The sequence below is a fragment of the Lacerta agilis genome, chromosome 12 (assembly GCF_009819535.1).
Source record: "Lacerta agilis isolate rLacAgi1 chromosome 12, rLacAgi1.pri, whole genome shotgun sequence".
NCBI classification, from domain to species: domain Eukaryota; kingdom Metazoa; phylum Chordata; class Lepidosauria; order Squamata; family Lacertidae; genus Lacerta; species Lacerta agilis.
In genome coordinates this window covers 8,804,609-8,819,616 of record NC_046323.1, presented here as the reverse complement: position 1 = coordinate 8,819,616, position 15,008 = coordinate 8,804,609, and the positions used below count along the sequence as shown (strand labels likewise).

Here is a 15,008-nt window from a genome sequence, read left to right as displayed (position 1 = left end):
AAGCCACGCATAGCGTCAAGCAAGTGAAGCTCCCCTCCTCCCCGGCTGGCTTTAAAGCAAGAAGAATACTCTGTCCGCTTCCCTCCCACCCACTCCCTGCTCCACACAGCCCCAGGCACTGGCAACCCACGCTACGCCACTGTATGCAAGCACCACAAATGCTTTACCTACCTTAGGCAACCCATGGAACGCCGCTGGAGTGAAGAAGAAGAAGAAGAAGAAGAAGAAGAAGAAGAAGAAGAAGAAGAAGAGTAGTTTGGATTTGATATCCCACTTTATCACTACCCGAAGGAGTCTCAAAGCGGCTAACATTCTCCTTTCCCTTCCTCCCCCACAACAAACACTCTGTGAGGTGAGTGGGGCTGAGAGACTTCAAAGAAGTGTGACTAGCCCAAGGTCACCCAGCAACTGCATGTGGAGGAGCGGAGACGCAAACCCGGTTCACCAGATTACGAGTCCACCGCTCTTAACCACTACACCACACTGGCTTGACGCTGTGCTCTTCCCCCGCTTGGTTTAAAGCCAGCCAGGGAGAAGGGAGGAACCGAAGCGTCCTCCCCTTCTTTTTGGCTGCTCGTTCCTGCCCCGCCCCTTTGCTGCTGGCAGCAGCTGAAGAGGAGGAACAAGCAGTCCAGTGCCTTCACTCCATTTCCCCTTACTTTTTAGGAGGGAAAAGGTGCGTCTTATGGAGCGAAAAAATGCAGTAAATAAATAAATGGCCAAAAGTGCTCATTGCATTTTGTAAATTAAAAGAGAGAGAGAGAGAAAAGAAGAAGAAGAAGAAGAAGAAGAAGAAGAAGAAGAAGAAGAAGAAGAAGAAGAAGAAGAAGAAGAAGAAGAAGATTGTGGAGGGGGTTGGGGGTGGAATCATGCTGTCAGTCTCCCTGTTCTGTGGACCATGCCTTTGGATCATCCACATCATGTACTTCTGAGCCAGAGTATCAGTTTGAGATCTGTCTGCCACTTGTGCTAACCCCATCTCATTATCTCTGGAACAGCTGCAGATTCTTGCCCCCATGACTCTGGACTGAAAGCACTGGAGAGCTTAGCCATACCTTTGGTATGCTTTTAAGAGATCAGATGAATTCATTCACAGTCTAGAAAGCGCATGGGGGAGGGGAGGAACGAGTTGAGAGTAAGGAACGGTCCGCTGACGTGGTTTAGGGATTTGATGAGTAGGCCACCTGCTCCCGGGACCCTAGTCTGTGAGACATTTGAGCCTGTGAATTCAGAGACGACACTCCACTGTCTTTGAACTAATCTTGCGAGTCTGGCAGTGCCGCCCAAAGGAATGTGACCTCAGGGGGTGGAGATCTAGCCCAAATACCTTGGCAGGGCAGGCTGAAGAGACATGTTAGCATCAGCGAAACGCTGAGTGAAATAGGAAACATAAAAATGCTTCTTACGTGGGATAGATTTGTCAAACGCAAACCGCAAATGCCTTCTGGTACACCGAGGCTGAGATGCAGATGCCATTCCCATGTCTCACAGGGAAGATTCCAGCCTCAAGGCAGAAAAAAACAGGTCAAGTTAAGGAGTAGGCAGAAGGTGGTCATTCCATAAATTGCTCCAGGTGGTTGTGTTGCTCAGGGGAAAGGGTAAAATTTGGGAGTCAATGTATTTTGCAACCAGGACTATACGTAGTTAGAATGTGGTTTCCAGTATCTCTCCAGCATTTTGAAAACATTTCCCTTGCCAGGAACTCAAGAAACAGGAAATGGCTGAAGCTGGGGCCCAGCCACGCGAGTTCCTTAAGGCTCTCAGTGCATAGGCCTCAGAGGTTATTTTTTTAAGCACTTGTGCCACATCAGGTCTGTATTAAAGACCAGAGCTTGCGGAATAGCCATCTTGTGTGCTTGCCTGAAGTGAACCTGGGAGTAGGCAGTACATTTCAACAGGAGGATCACATAACCTGAGTTTTATTACAGATGTCAAGTTCATTGGAGTGAGGAACAAAGAAGGTCATGTGAAGTGGCTACAGGCCTCCTGCACAGTATGAAGCAGGTAAGAAACAAGGTGAAATTAGTTACCAGTCCTGTTGTATTTGTCACATCACTCAAGAAATGTTTTCTTCTCCCAGAAGAGAAAAGTAGAAGATGAAAAGGAGGGGCTGTTAGAACGATCCTCCTGACAGATAAAAGTGCATACGGATTCTTACCTTTTTGTATACACCACTACATATCCAGAATGTTTCCGTAATCAGAATTTATGGAAAATATAGGAACTGATTAAACTAGCATCACTGTTAAAACCAGAGGTTCCCCTTACCCCGATTCATAAAAATCCCCATGTTATTTTTAGACTGGAATCATGCTCAATCATTTTTAGGCATCTGAATTCCTAAAAACTCACTAATATATCATTTCAGGCTAAGAATCACCTCAATAAGAGCATCAACATTCATCTGCAAATGTCCTACAACTGGAAAACCTACATCTAATTCAGGCACTGATAAGATTCATCTGGGATTGTCATTATTCAAGTATGAATTCTGACATTCCTCAGTTATGAACGTGTTTATATAGTTATTAGTTCACAATGTATTATTTTGTTATATCAAGCTTCTGGTATTGTATACTCCCCACGGATGGGAGATAATGTGTCCAGATATTTCTTCTCCCCTTTTCACAAGAGCCCATTGCAGTTATGAGCTGCCATAACCCATCAGCAGTGAAGCCCAATGTCATATACTATCCACAGCAGAACATGGAAGTATCTGAAGGGAGATTATGCACCTAGAACTACATTAGAGGTGTAAGAAGGCATTCTTTTCTGTTCTGCCCCATATTCTTTGCCTGCAGTGCTGTTTTTGTTCCACTGCAGCTTTGTCTTCCACCGAAGACTACATTATTTGTCTCGCTGCCTGCCGTTGTGAAATCTTGCAAATTATATTGCCTTTACAGTGGTACCTCGGTTTTCGAACGTAATCCGGAAGACCATTTGAGTTCTGAAATGTTTGAAAACTGAAAACTCGACAGCCGACAGCTAGGCCTCAGGACCTTGCACTCAGTGGAAGCCGCATAGCATGTTCGACTTCCGAGGCATGTTCGAAAACAGAAGCATTACAGAAGCATTACAGCGTTTGTAAACTGAAATGTTTGTCAACGGAGACGTTCGAAAACCAAGATACCACTGTACATCATTTTACCTCCTCCATTTCAGTGTAAAGGAAATGTAATGCAAATGAGAGAGTAATGCAATCAATTACATACAGTTTGTTGACCGAAAACAACAACAATAGGGAATGCTGATCCTACTCACTGGATTGATTTCCTTTGCCTACATGGCACAAATAAGTGATCATCAGCAATTTCCACTCCCATTTCCTTTTCATAGAAATTCTCTGACATCCCTAGGATTGCCAGGCAGAAAAACCACATAAGTTTGGCTGATTTTGTTGTTAATATATAGCTTTCAGCTGCACTCCATCCTGGACTTGCCCAAAGGCCCTGGGCTCTAACCTCCTCTCTGGGCTGGAAGGTCCCACCAGTAGGCCTTGCTTAGATACCAACATCTTTGTCTTCAGATGTGTACAACCCTACAGTGGCAAAGCTAATTTAGGGGGACTGTCAGAAATCTTGGCATACACCAGGAGTAGGTGTAGCCCTCCGGATGTTGCTGGACTCCAACTCCCATCATCCCTCAATGTTGGTCCCGTTGGCCGGTGCTACGGGAAGTGGAGTCCAACAGCATCTAGAGGGCCACAGATTCCATCTACCCTATACAGTGCCCTGAGTGAAGAAGTGCAAATTATGACTTATTATTCTGAGGCATATGTCACATGGTGTGGTGAAGGGAGGAGGTACAATAAGAAAGGTATGGTGCAGTCAAGAAAGTGTAACCAGATGCTGCCCTGTCAGAAACCCTGAAGAGCCACTTCCTGTCAGTGTAAACAATAGTGAGCTAGAAGAACTATTAAACTCAGTATAAGTCAATGTTCCTATATTCCTATAGTTTGTATTCTCTTTCATCTCATATTTAGATTCTATGTCCATGTAATTATAATAAAAAGCTAAATATTCTGACTGGCATTACTGAGCAGTTACTGCCTCAGAGTAACGGTATGATCTGTAGTCAGCTAGAGAATACCAAGTTCCATGGAGGATCCCCACAAATAACATTAATGATACTTTTGTCCATACTTCAAAGCATTGATGAGCAGATAGGAAGCTAACTCTTTTCTCAGTTGCCTGTGACCATTTGATGAGATTATTTAGCTGGGCTGTTTTTTCCTGGGTCTGACCAGAAAAGAACATGTACCAGAACAATCCCTTTGAATTATTGAGGGAGTCTTTGAGAGAGAACTATTTTCACGGCATCTGTGGTGGAGGAACACATGATAAATAAATTCATTCTGACTCATTGTGGAATGGGAATCAATATTATTTGATCTCGTGTGATTCACTGGAGACTTTTGGTCAATTAGCTGTTGCAGATGCTGTTTTTCATCCCCAGAAATTCTGAGTGTTTGGGAAGCAAAAAAAAAAACTCCATACATGTGTCGATTCCACACACCCCATCCACCCCTGTTTTTATGTAGCTTAAATTATGAGGTTTCAGTAGCTTCAAAACTCTGTGGGTGTTCACATTAACTTATTATGAAGTTTAGATTTACAGTGCACTGAAGAAGGTGAAAAGCTTTAAATTACCACATTTGCTGTAACAGCATCATAAACATCTGCTCAGATGACACTGCCTAAATGATTGGGCTTATAGAGCTCTTGTTAACTTGATTTGAGACTCTACTTAGAACATATTCCTTCCAGATTAGTGGTTCAATTTTTAAAGCCAAATAGTGTTGGTGCATTATAGTCTATAGTTCTACAGAAGACGCTTGGAGATTGTTATTAATTGATTATGCATTCTGACCAAAACAGAGCAGGTGACTGACATGGGCATACTGAGTTAGAGAGAGCCGGTGACAGCAGTCAGCAGGGAATAAATCACACCGTGCAAGTTGGAATTAACTCTTTATTAACAAAAGCACAATTGTCACAGACTTGGCGGAGTGTCAGGCCTCTTGAGCAGAGCAGCTCATGCCTGGTAGGTCTTACACACCATGGATCAGTTGGCGAGACGGAAAGCCCCTACCTACCCACAACCGGCTAAGTCCCCTCCTCTCCAGCGTTCCCCAAGCAATCAATGGTCCCCATCAACGGACCTCCACCAATAGTCAACCCTTATTATCCATCATCCAGCAGGTGGGCTGGATGAATTCTGGATACATACCTGTCCATGGTGCTGGAGGAGACTCTTGAGAGTCCCATGGACTGCAAGAAGATCAAACCTATCCATTCTCAAGGAAATCGGCCCTGAGTGCCCACTAGAAGGACAGATCCTGAAGTTGAGGCTCCAGTACTTTGGCCACCTCATGAGAAGAGAAGACTCCCTGGAGAAGACCCTGATGTTGGGAAAGATGGCGGGCACAAGGAGAAGGGGACGACAGAGGATGAGATGATTGGACAGTGTTCTCGAAGCTACTAACATGAGTTTGGCCAAACTGCGGGAGGCAGTGAAGGATAGGCGTGCCTGGCGTGCTCTGGTCCATGGGGTCACGAAGAGTCGGACACGACTGAACAACAACAACAACCTGTCCAAAGCCTGCTTACATCTGTAAAATGTTGTGGCCTCGTTTGATTCCAGCACTGGTTTCCTGTGTCTCATTTTATGTCCCCCACCCCACCCCCCATGGCATCATTGTGCTTGGGCCCACAACTGACTGCAATCTCAAACACATTCCCTAGGGGGGAAGTCCCATCAAGCACAGCGGGACTTAATCATGAATAAACATGCATATAGTCCATTCTCCTGCATGGAAAACGACAGATGAAATTATGGGTGTGCAGCAGATTCCGAAGAATCCCAAATGCTGAGCCGAAGTACAGGATTCTGGGCTTGTCTGAAGCAGATGACGCAGAATCTGTGCAAGATGGGGAAGCAATTGACAGGGTGGGGATAGGAGAGAGGGAGAGAGCTCCATTGTGATGGACTAGTGCAGCTTGTAACCAAAGGGAGTGATTTTACCATGGCTCTCCAACCCCGGTTCTTTTCAGGGAGGGAATTTGAAGTAAACAAATAGCTTTGCCCTCACGTCTTTCTTGCTGTTCACTAGTTCTGCTTCTGAGGCACAGTTATATTTGGAGGCTTTTGTTTTTACTTGTGTGTTTCTAGCCACCAGCACCCGTTTACCTCATCCCATCCCTGCCCCTCATTTGCCTGTCATTTCTTCCAAATCTTTGCAGTCCTCTTTCATTTATTCCTTTTGATTAAATCTTGCTGTTGTTTGCATTTTTGAGCCTACGTGTTGTTTGCTTGTTCTTCCAGTGCTTTTCCTTCTCTCCTTATAGCAGTTATGGTTTGAGGTGCTTTAAGTTCAATGCACAGTCTGTTTTATTTAACCGGTCGCAAGTGATTTTATTTTATATATCAATCCTTTCCTGCCATAGTCTAATAAGATTCTTACTAAAGTTGTGTGTGTTTGTGTGTGTGTGTGTGTGTGTGTGTGTGTGTGTGTTTTGCACATACTCTACTGTTTGTTGCGCAACCCAGCCAGATGGGTATAAATAATAATAATAATAATCATCATCATCATTATTACTAGTGTTATTCTATTGCCTCAAGTGATTTTATTTTATTTTATCAGCCATTGTCTGCATTATGATTAAATCTGCAGTGTTTTTATCATTTTGCATGGGTACTACTGCCTGTAACTAGAATACAGTGCTGCTTTTTGCACAAATACTCCCTGTTGTACACAGTATTGTTGTTTTTGTTGTTTCCGGTCACAAGGCATGCATGGCCTGGTAGCAGCAAGACACATTGTGCCCACAGAGGCAGATGTGGAGGCCATGTGTTGGCAGTGCTGCCCCTCCGCGAACTCTTCACTGCAGGCAGGAGCAGGGGTGACATGGACCAACAGAAGATCGCCCTCACCTCTCTTCTCAGGTTGGCAACTCTGGTTGTGGAAGCAAGCCCACTTCTGCCACCATCACCACGGCTGCTTCCATTACCACTACTGAAAGGGCCTTTATCGCAGAGCCCTTCTTCGCTGATAGTTCCTCTGGCTGAAACTGGATGGGAGGTCACCAGTTAGAATCTAAGATTGAGGAGGCGGTTATGGAGGAGTTGTTTTGGATATTTACCATTTACCTGAGCCCTTCAAGATTTTTTCTTGTCCTTGGTCTTGACTGTATTTGGAATATAACTCTGGTGTTGTATTTCCATGACCACATTTAATTTTCTCAGAGACAGGTACAGAATTGCATTTTGCCATGCAAACAGACTCCCCCTGAGTGCCAAGGGTCTGTATTAAAGTCATCTACTAACTAATAAGAACATCCCCGTTGTAGAAGCCAGACATAGTGTGTTTGAAATTTGTAAAAAGAGTGCACTGATATGGAGCATCTCAGTTCCTTAAAAAGTAAAAATCCTTCCTTCCCTTTTTCCTATAAGTGAAACTGGCCAAACCTTTTACCATAACTTGATTAAAATTTGATAGGGTAGCCTGGGGGGCAGATGAAATTGCCTTAAGGGCTGGATCTAACCCATGGGCTGCCATTTGGCTATTTCTGGGAAATAGGATATGATTCATATTATGCAATGATGAGACAGACAGCAGTCGTGCTATGTGTCAAAGAAACTTGTCAACAGACATTCATATTTAGCAGAGTGTTGCTGATTGTGCATAGTTTTAGAACGGGAAAGATTAATAATCAAATTATTAGTGGAAGTAGATACATTATAATCTTAAACTGGCTATATGTATAGTTTTGGAGCATTGTAAGTGAAAAAATGTTTCCATGATACCTTGTAGCACTGGTGCCTCTGAGTTCATATTATTAGCAAAAGATGAAGGGGATTGTTTAATTAATCCATACAGGCAGGGACCACCAGGACACTCACTAAATTAAGCTGCTACATATTTTCTTGACATTCTCCTGCAACAGATATTGTATCCATTTCTCTTTCAGTGCTGAAACGGTGAGATGCCTTAATAATTTTGATCGTTAAAGCCAGTGGAATACTGCAACCTTGCTTCCTTCTGAACTAAGGTTGGGTCCACAGTGTGCAGAACGAAGTGATAAGGAGGTGGTAAAATGCTAAGGCAGTTTCATTGCGGATGACAGGTTAGAGATCCACGTTGTGAATGCTCTCATTAAAACTGGCCCATGGCTGGTATCTTACTCCAAGGCAGCTCTCATTTATATAATTATGCAGTTCACCCATGTATTGGAGACAGTGCCAAGTCACTGGCACCTATAAACACATGTGGTGGAAATAACCTAAAATTGCAAATTTCTGGAAAAAAGTATTTAGTGAGATTTCTTTAATAGCAAGAAAGACCATCCCTCCCTCCCTCAAGCTGGCTCTTTTAAACCTATATGTATATGTGGATAGAGATTTAAAATATGAAGAACTAATTTCACACCTATTAACAGCAGCAAATGTGACAAAATTCTAGAAGGCATTTGATTTAGACAATATAGATTACTGGTAATTTAAAATCTGGAATATTGCTTTCCGAGAAAAAAAATCCCACCAATTGAAAGCAGCTAGGGGACATACTACAAAAGAGCGATTTTCTGCAATATGGTATGATTTTATTTTGTTTACAAATGAAGACGTCTGTGGCCGTATGGTCCCTCCTGTTTATTCCAAGGTGTGGATTTTGTGAATGTATGTTTAGGCAGACATATGCTCTTTATATTTCTGGTGGACTACTAGTAATGGGGATGCAAGAAAAATAATGTTGTTCGTTTTAGATTCCTTCATTTTTTCCATTTGGCAATTGTGAATTCCTTAGTTTTTTTAAAAAAGTCTGCTTGCATGGCAAATATTGTATTTGTCTTGCCTTCTCCTGCTGGATCTTATGCTACATATCACTTCCGTGATTTATTTATTATCCTTGCCCTGGGCGTGGAGCCAGGTGAAACTATTGGTCAGTTGGCCCTGCACCCAGGGAAACGCCCACTGATTCCTGCCACCGTTGGCCAATTTGACAGCAAGGGGACGATCCGGCCTGCAATAGGCCAGCTCACAGAGGAGGCCCAGGGCTGCCCGCAAAGCCATCTGCCCAAGAAGGGGCAAACGAACTTGGTTTCCCCACGCCCCACATATTTCTGACATTGGATAAGTGTGTGACATGCAGGAATTTCCGCTCCCATTTCTGACTGAATTCTCTGACCTACAAGGCTCCCCCCCCTCATGTCAGCTGACATTATGCAGTTTATTGTACAATCTCAGTACACTCCATGTATAGACCAGGTCTAAATTAAAGGCTTGCCAGGCCACATAAGATATAGGGAATGAATCCCGCTCCCCATCTCTTCTCCCTCTCTTTCTTGCACTCTCTTGCACAAGCAATATGTGACCCAGTTGGATGATGTAAAAGTGTTGTGTCACATGCCATTTTTATTGTGCTACAAGGAAACAAAGGAGAAGAGACATAGAATAGCCACAATGCCATATCTTGCAGTATTTAGCTTGGTCCTAAGCCAGCCTCTGCCACCCTCAGGCTCCCTCTGGATGTTATGAACTACAACTCACATCAGCCCCAGTCTGCAGAGTCTAACGGGAATGGTAGCCCAAATATCCAGAGGGGACTAATTTGGTAAAGCCTGCCTAAGCTTTCCTACTTTCCTACAGGGTAAAAGTAAAGGGACCCCTGACCATTAGGTCCAGTCATGTCTGACTCTGCAGTTGCGGCACTCATCTCACTTTACTGGCCAAGGGAGCTGGCATACAGCTTCCGGGTCATGTGGCCAGCATGACTAAGCCACTTCTGGTGAACCAGAGCAGCGCATGGAAATGCCGTTTACCTTCCCGCTGGAGTGGTACCTATTTATCTACTTGCACATTGACGTGCTTTCGAACTGCTAGGTGGGCAGGAGCTGGGACCAAGCAACGAGAGCTCACCCTGTCGCGGGGATTCGAACCGCCGACCTTCTGATCAGCAAGCCCTAGGCTCAGTGGTTTAACCCACAGCGCCACCCACGTCCCCTCCTACGGAGTATTGGGACATAATTATTTCACCATGTGCTTGCTTAATGAAGCCATTCTCTGGCAGTTAATATTGCCCATCAAACTCGTCTCAGAGGGGAAGCTGTTATTTGATTAGATCTGATGAACACAGCCTGTTCCATACCACTGTTTGTCGCTAGTGATGCCATTTGATCTTCAGATCCAAGATTGCTGACAGATGCTGGCTCAGTTGGTCAGCTGTTTCTCACACGCACCCCTTTCACCCAAAACATCAAACTGGAAAACCTCTGAAGGGTGCAAATCGTTGGAAACAATGCAGTCTTACTGAAGCTGGAGCTGTCCAACCAGAGCTTTTGCTTGTGTTCTGGCTGCAAATGACCCATGAGCTCCACACAGTACTTCTGAGAACTCTTAAAAGATGCACTGTGACAACTCACTTCCATACCATTTGATTTAGATAAGATAGATAAGATAAGATTTCTTTATTGTCATTGTAAATACAATGAAATTGGATGCTTTCCCTTAAAAACAACACAAAACATTACTTGTGCAGCGATTGATATAGCATAGAACTGAATGGTTGAAAATATCTCAATCGGTTCTCTTGAAACAGTCCTACAGCTGTTGAGTAGCACATTCATGCCAGATTTTAACAGTCCTTGTTATAATGAGAGTCCGTTTCCTGAGGGGATGTATGCTGGCACAAGGAACAGAGACCTATGGTATTTGTATCCTAACATGGCAATACCACCAGTCAGCCATTCAGAGAGCAACCCCTCTAAGTGTGCTCACAAAATAACTCAAACTGTTGCTTTGACCTGCAGGTGACATGCACAAGAGAAAGAACAGAGGAATTAAAACAGGACACATTGCATCTCCTCTGACTCATGGCAGTGATTTGATAGATGTACCAGAAGCTGCAACTCAGGTCCTTTCTGCTGCAGTCCTAGAGCAGGGGTGGGAAACATTTTTAAGTCTGAGGGCCACATTTGCTTCTCACCAATCTTCTGGGGGTCACATGCCAGAGGCGAAAGTGGGCGGAACGATGAATGCATAGTTTTGCCTTTGCATGGCCCTCTCTGCCCTTCGTTCAGGCGAACAAGAGTCATTCTCAAAGATCAAAGACATCCCCTATCAATGCAAATGCGCTGCAGGATGGTGTGAAGGAAAGTCAGTAGGGAGGTGGCTGCGGAGACCAGGTGGCCTCAGGAAAGTGTCACGGGCAAGATCGAGAGACCCTTGGAGAGGTGCATTCAGATTTATTGAACTCAGTAGAAGGAAGGATGCATGCTCAGGCTTGCACTGTTTGAGATTTTGCGAATAGCTCAGGTTACCGGCACACCAAGGAAAGACCCTTGATTGTACCCCCTGACTCCACAAGCTGTATCCCCTTCTGCATACCTGTTCTATAGAATCATCAGCAAGCCTGTGACTGAAAGGTGGCTTAAATTTATCTGCAGAGATTGGTGAAGTAATGTGAATTCTGTATTATATTTAGGCAGGAAGGATTTAACATGTGCAACTTTCAGGAACGAGCTGGTGTTGGCAGTGGCAGCAATAGAGGGTAAGTTCTCGCAGCTTATTCCAGGTAAGCCCATAGCCCGGCAAGTGCTTGCCTGGCATGGAGAAGGAGGTGTGAGGGCTATGACAGGGTCCTAGAGTCCTCTCCCTCCTTCCCAAATCTGAGCAGCTGCTTACCAGGCTTTGGGAAGGAAGTTGGGGGACTCTAGGACCCTGCCATGGCCTTGTGCCTCCTTCCCAAAGTCCAGCTTAAGCCCCTGCTGTGGGCTGTGGGGAGGGCATCAAATGGCCTCACACATGGGGTGGCATATTACCAAGGTCTGCCCCTGTGGGGAAGACTAGCGTAGGATATTATTTTATTTTCTCTTGGCTGTTCATTGTTTAGATTTCTGATTTCTGCAGGCTTCCTTGTGGAATTTCTAAAGTCAAAGGGTGACTTTATTATATTATAGAGAGGTCAGGCTCTGGATATTAAATAGCTCTATTTCTTTCTGTGTCTCTGTGTGTTTCACTTTTTCGGACTTATTTTGTTAAAAATTTGAAAACCATTACTCATGACAATCAATGGGGGAAAATGATTCAATAACCTTCCCAGAGTCTGTCCTAATGTGTCTCCCTGGAGACCATGGTGAGCACAGCGGTAAATTGATTTTAAAGAGAGTGGAGCATTTCTAACTTCTTTTAAATGCAGGATTGGCTAGAGTTTCAAGCTTCTAGTTAACAGGGTTGGATAATGCAGGGCCTGTAGTGCTGATTTAGTACAAGCATTTCTAGCAAGAGAAGATTCCATTATCATCTGCTTTCTTGGAATTCTTCCTACTGCATAGAGAAAATCAATGGCAAAGTGAGCAGACGGATGGGCTAAATGAAAAGGGCAAAGGGTAGCTATTTGATTCCCAATTTTGCACCGCAGCAATGACGACTCTCTTCTACTGCCTGAAGAAATAAATGCCTTATTTTCTTATCTAATCTAGCTTGGAGCTGGAGGGATAAGAGGTATCTATGCAAATAGCTCTGTACTGGTAGGTAGGAGGGTTTGTTGCAACCTGTTGCAAAGTCATTCCCTAGCATAGAACCACACGCTAAGGATGGTACCCATTCTGTATTTTTAATAGTGTGTATTCCCTTATCCTTCTACCCAGTTAAATGAAGCATCTAGCATGCTGGCTGAGACCCCACCTCCCCATGCACTGTCTCACCAGAACGGTACATGCTCTGGTTATCTTCCTCTTCGACTACTGCAATGCGCTTCCTTTGAAGGTGACTCAGAAACTGCAAATAATCCAGAATATGGCTGCCAGATTGGTGACTGGGAGAGGCCCATGGAGCCATATAACACCGGTCTGAAAGGATCTACACTGGCTCCCAGTACATTTCCAGGCACAGTTTAAAGTGTTGGTGCTAAAGCCCCAACGGCTTTGGCCCTGTATACCTGAAGGAGCATCTCCATCCCTATTCAGCCCAGGCACTAAGGTCCAGCTCCGAGGGCCTTCTGACAGTTCCCTCACTGCGAGAAGGGAAGTCACAGAGAACCAAACAGAAGGTCTTTTGGCACCTGAAGGCAGCTTTATACTGGGAAGTTTATAACGTTTGACATTTTGTTTTACATGTGTTGAAAGCTGCCCAGAGTGGCTGGGGCAATCCAGCCAAATGGGCGGGGTATTAATACTAATAATGTTATATAGGCCTGTGTACCACGGGTGGCGGTTCTTTTCCCCTACTCCTGACCACCAGCCACCACCTGTGCTTCTCTGGGCAGGTAGGTAGGGATGGGCACTGGGGACTGATAGCTGGAAATGAAGGAGAAGCACCACCAATGTCTGAGGCACTCTCGGACACATAACTGGCCCTTTGAACATTATCTCCTGCCTTTCCACTGAATACCAGGGAAGGTTTTCTTTTTTAAAGGACTGGCTGCATAGCATTAGCCAGTTGGGGGAAGAAGCCTCCTGTTAGGGCGCCAACAAGTTGGCGTGCTGTAGCGCAGCAGTCAGTCAGATAAACCAAGGTCGAACAGTCCGGGTCAGAAGCCAGCCGAAGTCAGGTATCAGTATGGGGTCAGGAGAAGCCGAAGTCAGAACAGTCCAAGTCAGGAACCAGCCAAGTCAGTCAGGGAAAAGCCAGGAACCAGGAACAAGCCAAGGGTCAGGAACAAGCCAGGAGTCAGGAACAAGCCGAGGGTCAGGAGCAAGCCAGGAGTCAGGAACAAGCCAGCAGTCAGGAACAAGCCGAGGACCAGGAACAAGCCAGGAGTCAGGAACAGAACGAGTAAGAGCAACCACGCACTCAGCATGTCAGTTGCAGGTGCTAGTGAAGGGAGCATTCAGCCTTTGTTAAGTAGCTGGCCTGCAACCACGTCTCTTATGAGTTGCAGCTGCCTCTAATTGTTCCCTGCGTCTCTCAGCTCTACGCTCTACAGCTGAGAAGGGAGGAGGGGAAGGGCTGTTTCTCTCCTCACAAGGGCCTGATTCTGGCTCGACTTCCTCCTCCTGCTGTTCTGGTGTTTCCCCCTCTCCATCTGACTCTTCCTCTTCCGAGGAGTGCCGCCACCAGTCTTCTCCAGGTATGAACTCCTCCATTTCCCCAGGTTCTTCCGTGGGTGCAGCCTCACCAGGGGGGGCTTGCCACCGCTCCTCCTCATCTGGCTCAACCCTGACACCTCCATCCATGTATCTGCCCTGAGCATTGTGACTGCAGTGGGAAGGTGAGGTATACATTTTCTAGATATTAAATGGATAAGTATGGACATGAATCATACCTTGGCCATGAATAAAATCCACTTGCTGAATAACCCAAAGTTTATTTTACTGGACGCAACTTTGTAACACTCAGCAACCAGTCTCCAGTGGTGACAGTCTTGGATGTATCATCCAGTAGATGTCTGGGTCACATGTATAATGCCAGTGTGGTGTAGTGGTTAAGAGCGGTAGACTCGCAATCTGGTGAACCGGGTTCGCGTTCCCACTCCTTCACATGCAGCTGCTGGGTGACCTTGGGCTAGTCACACTTCTCTGAAGTCTCTCAGCCCCACTCACCTCACAGAGTGTTTGTTGTGGGGGAGGAAGGGAAAGGAGAATGTTAACCGCTTTGAGACTCCTTCAGGTAGTGATAAAGCGGGATATCAAATCCAAACTCCTCCTCCTCCTCCTCTTCTGCTTCACTCCAGTGGTGTTCCATGGGTTGCCCGTGGTAGGTAAAGCATTTGTGATGCTTGCATACAGTGGTGTAGCGTGGGTTGCCAGTGCCTGGGGCTGTGTGGAGCAGGGGGTGGGTGGGAGGGAAGCGGACAGAGTATGCATGCACATTCAACTGCCTAACAGCGTCGGCATCATCCAGGAGATGGCAGCTGCAGAGATAAGAAAAGAAGAGTTGTTCTGTTGTCTGGAGAGAAGTTGTTTTCAACAGAGCCCAGCGATTGGAAGTACTGAGGCAGCACCAGATGTTGAAATTTTGTGCCCCTAACAATTTCGCACCCAGGGCAAGTTCCCCTGTGCCACCCCTCACAC

General features: G+C 45.3%; 1 long non-coding RNA gene across 2 annotated transcripts; it reads left to right on the top strand.

Annotated features, from left to right (window-relative positions):
- Positions 1-1,263: 1,263 nt before the first annotated feature.
- Positions 1,264-2,704, top strand: LOC117055406. Of its 2 annotated transcripts, XR_004427631.1 has the most exons (4): positions 1,264-1,573; positions 1,929-2,004; positions 2,369-2,482; positions 2,633-2,704. It is a non-coding gene; the product is annotated as an uncharacterized LOC117055406 (long non-coding RNA). The 2 variants fall into 2 exon arrangements; XR_004427630.1 differs by lacking the exon at positions 1,264-1,573 and having other exon boundaries at positions 1,848-2,004.
- Positions 2,705-15,008: the final 12,304 nt, after the last annotated feature.